The sequence below is a fragment of the Pinus tabuliformis genome, chromosome 7 (assembly GCF_031772625.1).
Source record: "Pinus tabuliformis cultivar Carrire ecotype Pingquan chromosome 7, CPIR1, whole genome shotgun sequence".
NCBI classification, from domain to species: Eukaryota; Viridiplantae; Streptophyta; class Pinopsida; order Pinales; family Pinaceae; genus Pinus; species Pinus tabuliformis.
Genome location: NC_142293.1, coordinates 857,744,200 through 857,750,199, shown reverse-complemented (window position 1 = coordinate 857,750,199; position 6,000 = coordinate 857,744,200).

Sequence of the window (6,000 nt, the reverse complement as noted above, 5' to 3'; positions counted from 1 at the left end):
AGATTTTTTTGAGAACTACATAATGGAGATGGTCCCATCTAGCTCTAGTAGTTTCTGTGGCTCAGAATTTGGCATCAAAATTCACTGCTATTGGGCATTTGAAGCAACCGGTGACTAAAAAAGTAGTGAGTGACAACAACATCAATCAAGTAAAATGCATCAAAACATATCTCCCTAACTTTTCGAATGCAAGAGGTAAAAAATGAAAACCAATCTTTCACTTTCACTAATTAATGCAATGCCAAAATGCAATCTAATGAGAAACAAAATCACTTTCTTTCACTAAGATGCACTAATATTTTTGTTCTTTTGCTTTCACTTTAATTCAAAATGCAAACTAATGCATAAGCGAAGGAAAAATGGATCTAAAAACAACTAAAATGAAGATTTCATTCACTTTAGTTTTGAATAAAACAAAAACGTTTAAAAAATAGTTAAATGAAGAGATCCTTTCACTTTTCTTTTGGAAACAACGAAATCAAAACAAGCGTATATTTTAGTTTCACCAAAGCAAACAATTGTGATCTACGTTTGACAATGGAGCAAAAGCAATTTTCAAAGTACAAATATGATCCAATACTATTGAAAACAAATTTGCAAATATGAACCGAAAGCAACTTGAAAATGGTGTCCTGATCGCAGTCAAACTCCTAAACGGAGACGATCTCACAAAGACAAGCCAAGTGATGAGTGAAGGATGACCTAGACCTAGAAACCCTAGAAGACAATCTAACTTCAATCACACACCAACAGAAGCAAAGAGACAATTGTAACCATTAAAGGATAACAATCAAGGCAAACACAATGAGATCACACTGGAAAAACACTCACAGAGGTTGAGACACATTGAAAATGAGAATAAACCCTAAATTTTTTCTAGCCTCTGGGATCAACACGCTTGTGAAAGGAAAAGTGGCGTTGAAAGGAAAAGCAGCGCCATTGACAATCGAAAATTAGCGTTGGTAACGCTTCTATAAGACCAAAAATTCCGTTGAGCAAGGAAAAGAAGGAAAAAACAAAAAGTTTCAAAAAATCAAACCAGACTTAACACTCCCAAGCAAAAACTAGTGACTGTATAAACCTACAGTGATACACACAAGCTGAGAAACCGACGGTGGTCAAACTCATCAAAGGATCAAATGGAAGAAATGGATAGAAAGGTTATAGCTTCCCCAGTGGAGTCACCATTTTTGGTGTGTAGGTAAATCCTCTCTGTGGACAAAGACGATCCCTCTAGCCCAATGAGTGGGTCTAGCAACAAACGAGACAATCTAGAAAACACTTTCCTAGATTACAAACAAAATAAGAGAAAAGGAAGGAGGCTTGCCTCGCTCTGATGCTATAATGCACTCCTTTCTTAAAGATCTTGATCACTTGCTCCTCAGGCTCAGTCCTTGCCATTCACATCATTTGAATACCTGCACAAAACACAAAAAAGCATAAAAGTGAAACAATCATAATCAAATGTAATCCACTTAACAGATCAAGGAGCATTAAGATAAATGAAGCATTGACACATGCATTTATGGAAAGTGAACCAACAATTGTATATATTAATAAAAAAAAGAGGAAGCATACAACCCAGGCCTTGATGTTAGTAGCCCTCCTTGAGTGAATGTCCAAGTCCAAGCTCAATCTCTCCAATCACTCCTTCTCCAAGCCAAATTGAATAACATGTAGGCGCTATCTCAACATAAGGGGGAAATTAATCAGATACCAGCCATTTGGAAATGGAGGGGAATGAATATATAGGCAGGGAGAGGGAGTTAGGATCCCACCAAAGATAGGGGAAGGTCCTCATATCAAGGAGGAATCTCATAGGGATAAGATCAAAGGGTAATATTGGGAGAATTCGACCACATCCAGAACGAACATCATACAACTCATCATTTTGGAAGCCTCTAGATCACGAAGCTTCTCCTCCTCTTTGGGAAAACTTTCCTTTTAGGGATCAACGCGAGTATTGAGGCCAAATTTGCATTGGTAGTGTGAGGATCATATGGTGCAACCTTCCATCAACACGAGTGGGCAGTATCATTGTCGCGCTAACCCAGAAATTAGGGTTTTGAGCTCATTTTTCTCAGGAAAGGCTCAAGGAAATTTTGCATTAATTCTTCAGGGAGGACCTGAGCTACATATCAGGATGGGTACACTGCATAGTTGTCAATTTTTGGGCACTCCGGGGTATGACACAGGGAAGTGGAGGAGGTGTGACAAAATACTGTGTAACAGGCCCGCTTGTGCCTTAGCACCTCTCCCATGGCTCCTCTACTTATTCTCCTTCATAGTATCGGGTGGCGTGACCTACGACTAGGCCTTTAGGCACTAGACCTCCCTACTGCCCTATGGGGGCTAAATTCCCTTTGTTAATATTTCGTGCCCTTGGTCACAAAACACATGCAAAATTGTCACTTACATGTTTTCATGGCCCCACTTCATATGCATATACCACAACTAAGCTAGAGCTCAGATGCCCTAGTGCCGCTAACTTTTTTCTAAATTGAATTCCACATAACCTACATGCTTCTGGGCTTGCGTGTATGGCCCACCTATGTGCATTGTTGGCCACTTCAGCCTCTTCCTTTGCAATCTGTTAATGGAGAATATGGGCTTGGCATACACCCCGCTTATAAAACTCTAGATCTTTGAAGACCTCCGGGTTGGCCCACGCTCCTTTAACTGCTTGCCTGCAATGTTTAGCCTTATTCATGGCTTGAGGGTCCTTGGTCACTAGAGCACACAAAAAATTTACAAAACCAAGTCTTGGATGTACCTTTCGATATTTTACAGAATGTCAAATGTTAGCAAAATATCTATAAATTGTTGTCCCCTGCTAGCCTGGCTCCTTTCCATCACGTAACCCCTTTTAAATAAAACTCCAGGCTCAAACCTTCTGAGATTCTGACCTTCCATGCCTCCATATTTTTGGGACTTCCAGGGTTCTGGGCTTCTCGCTTCCCCGAATCACTATAATCTTGTAACCTTTTTAAATAAGATTTCAGGCTTCCAGGCTTTTGGGGACAACTCTTAAGGACTTAAGGTCTAACCTTTCTCTGACCATAACTTTCAATCCACTGGGCCATTTTTAGACTTCCACATACCGTTGGAAAGAATTTTCATAGCCCTATCCAACTATGGAATTTAGAGGATCATCTAAGAAAATATCCTAATGCAAAAATGGCTCCAAATTCTGAGTCTCCCAACCATCATAGTGATCATATTATGTCTTCTACAATAGGTCTGCTACTGTGATGATTATCTACAAGAGATTACAACAACCATGGGGACTCCCCCTGAGCTTGACACATCAATGCTAGCCTAGTTACCATTAAAACTAGGATAGTGGACATCAAAGCCAACTTCTGCTGCCACAAACATCCATGCTAGTCTGGTTGACATCAATGCCAACCCTCTTGCCAACTGTCAAAAAATGCCAATTTCCCAACACATCTCCAAACATAACTATTTACATCAATGCCGACACACTTCTTGCCACTAGCCATCCAGGCAATGCCAACTGTCCAATGGGGTTAGGGGAGGGGGTGCACAATGTATCACTTAACATATGTGATATTTGACATTCAAGTTTTGTCTTCCACACACCAACCATCAACCATTTTTCCTAACATTGCGGAGCCCTACAAAACCAATCCCTGGTGTGAATCATAAGGGTTTTCCACTTCACCTGCTATTCCACTTCCACCTCATTTGCCACTGTTGGTGCCTCTAGCCAAGAAGGCCAACAAAAGAAAAATAAAACACTATGAAAGCTAATTTGTAGCCATAAAAACTCCTTGCAGAAAGACGAACTATACATGGACAACAAAAAATTAAACCAACAAACTTCTTCATATTACACACTACTGCAAACACACATAAAATTCTACAAATTTTGGACAACTAATTGAACAACACACACAAAAATGCTGTAAATAAACACACACTAGACACCAAAATCTAGATTTTCCATTATCATAAATAGGAATTTACATCAAGATAATCAACCCTCCTTACCATGGTGGTAGGGAGGCTATGCTGCCACTCCAAATATCCTCACAACCCCAAGAACCCTATGCAACTCTCTCACACTAAGACATACTCACTCAACCCCCAATACAAAAATCCCTCACCCTAGAAACATAAGAGGAATATTTTATTATTTCCACAAAAATATCTATGACAAACACTGCCTCCATTCAAATTACATCACATGGGTCTTTACATTTACATTTAAAATTTATATTTTTCACTAAATTAACCCAAGTTGAACCTAGGTACCAATAGGTCCTCGACACAAAATCCTATCTCATTCTCGAGCCAACAGTGAGGAGACACCACCTTCACTTGCACCATTGTTGCGTGATCCAAGTCCTCCTTTGGATCCTTACCTGTAGGATGCTACTCTACCGTACTCTACTCTATGCATCCCATTTCACAATTATCCTTCTACAGATGTCCCAACCTCCTGCTTTCAAGATCCCAATCATTTCTCCTTCTCTACTCTACTACCTGCTACAACCTACAATCAACCTATTGCTTTCCCTCCTTCCTCTATCCTTGTTCGCCACGCCTGCTCTGATACTTTGTCCTCTATTATTTCCCGTGCTATTGGACTATGTTTCTACTGGGTTAGGGTCTTTGGACTCTGACTCTTTTTGCATTTTCTGCTTATTTGGGACAACTAAAAATACAGTGTGCCAACTGGTTTGTACAGGACTAGTTAGCAACACCTGGTGGGGGTCTTAAAAAAGACTGCCCGTATGTTCTGTCCCAAATCTCATTTCTGTGCTACAGGTTTTGTGTGAGCCAAAAAACAAAAGAATAACAAAAGTAATGTGACATACAATGGCTTGTAACAAAAATTTAAAGCACCCCTGTAGAAGTTTTTGGGTTCTTCTCATTACAAAAGGTAGTTCCCTTGACACAATATGTTGTCATGACATCACAATATTTATCCATATATTTGTTACCGGGTTTTGAATCTTCATGTGCACATTGTTAGACTTGAAAATTCGATAGTTACCTAGGTGCTCAGGCCAAGCACCTTATGACTAGGAGCCTTGTTAGCCACTACTTTCCACTCGTCACTCATCGCCAAAATATTTGTGTGAGTAGTTCCTTTGAGTTGGGTGGTCCGATAAGCGCTCAGGAACTTTTCCCTAACTCCTTGGTGACTGGGAATTGTGACCAGTTCCTTTCCAGGTCGCCGCCCATCGTAAATTTGGCTTCTGCTACTTGCCAATTGTCATCGATTCAATGAGGTGGGTACCTCACGTAGCCATGAGCCGTTGGAACCAATCAGAGCTTCAAAACATTATTTATCCTCTTCCCTTGCAAGTTAGACTAAGTACCATATAACATTGGAAAGGTATTTGAGAGGACTATCTAACCAAATACTATGCATGTTCATTTGATCGGGATAACTGAAGGAAATATGCCCACAATTCTCAACAAGCTCTTATATTAATTACATTAAGGATTGTGCAATACATTCAACAATCTCCCATGTTGTTAAGCTTTGACATCAATGACACTGTAGTTGGCATCAATGACATCATATGCACAACATTAACACATTAATGAGGCAACATGGGGGTTGGAGGATGCTATGTGGGAAGTTTACCCATATATATTTTCAAGTTTTGATATTGTACAAGTATTAAAATTGCACTTAGGATGGTGCGAATGTAAGGGGGAGGGAATTGTAATACCTCATATTTTGACCCCCTAGATTATGAATGTATATGTAATGATGAAATGGCTGTAAATTGGATATAGTTGGTTTTATTAAGGAATTACCATATACTTTGTAAGTATATACATTGATATATAATATGAAAGCAATAATGGCTGCAAATGAAGAAGGAAACAAAAGGGGGCTATGAGTCCACGAGAGGGGAAGAAAGAGGGCTTATACAGTTAAGATATTTTTTTCCCACTTTTATGCTAAGTTCTTTAGCCTTTCATTTATAATTATTTAACAATTCACATACCTTGAGA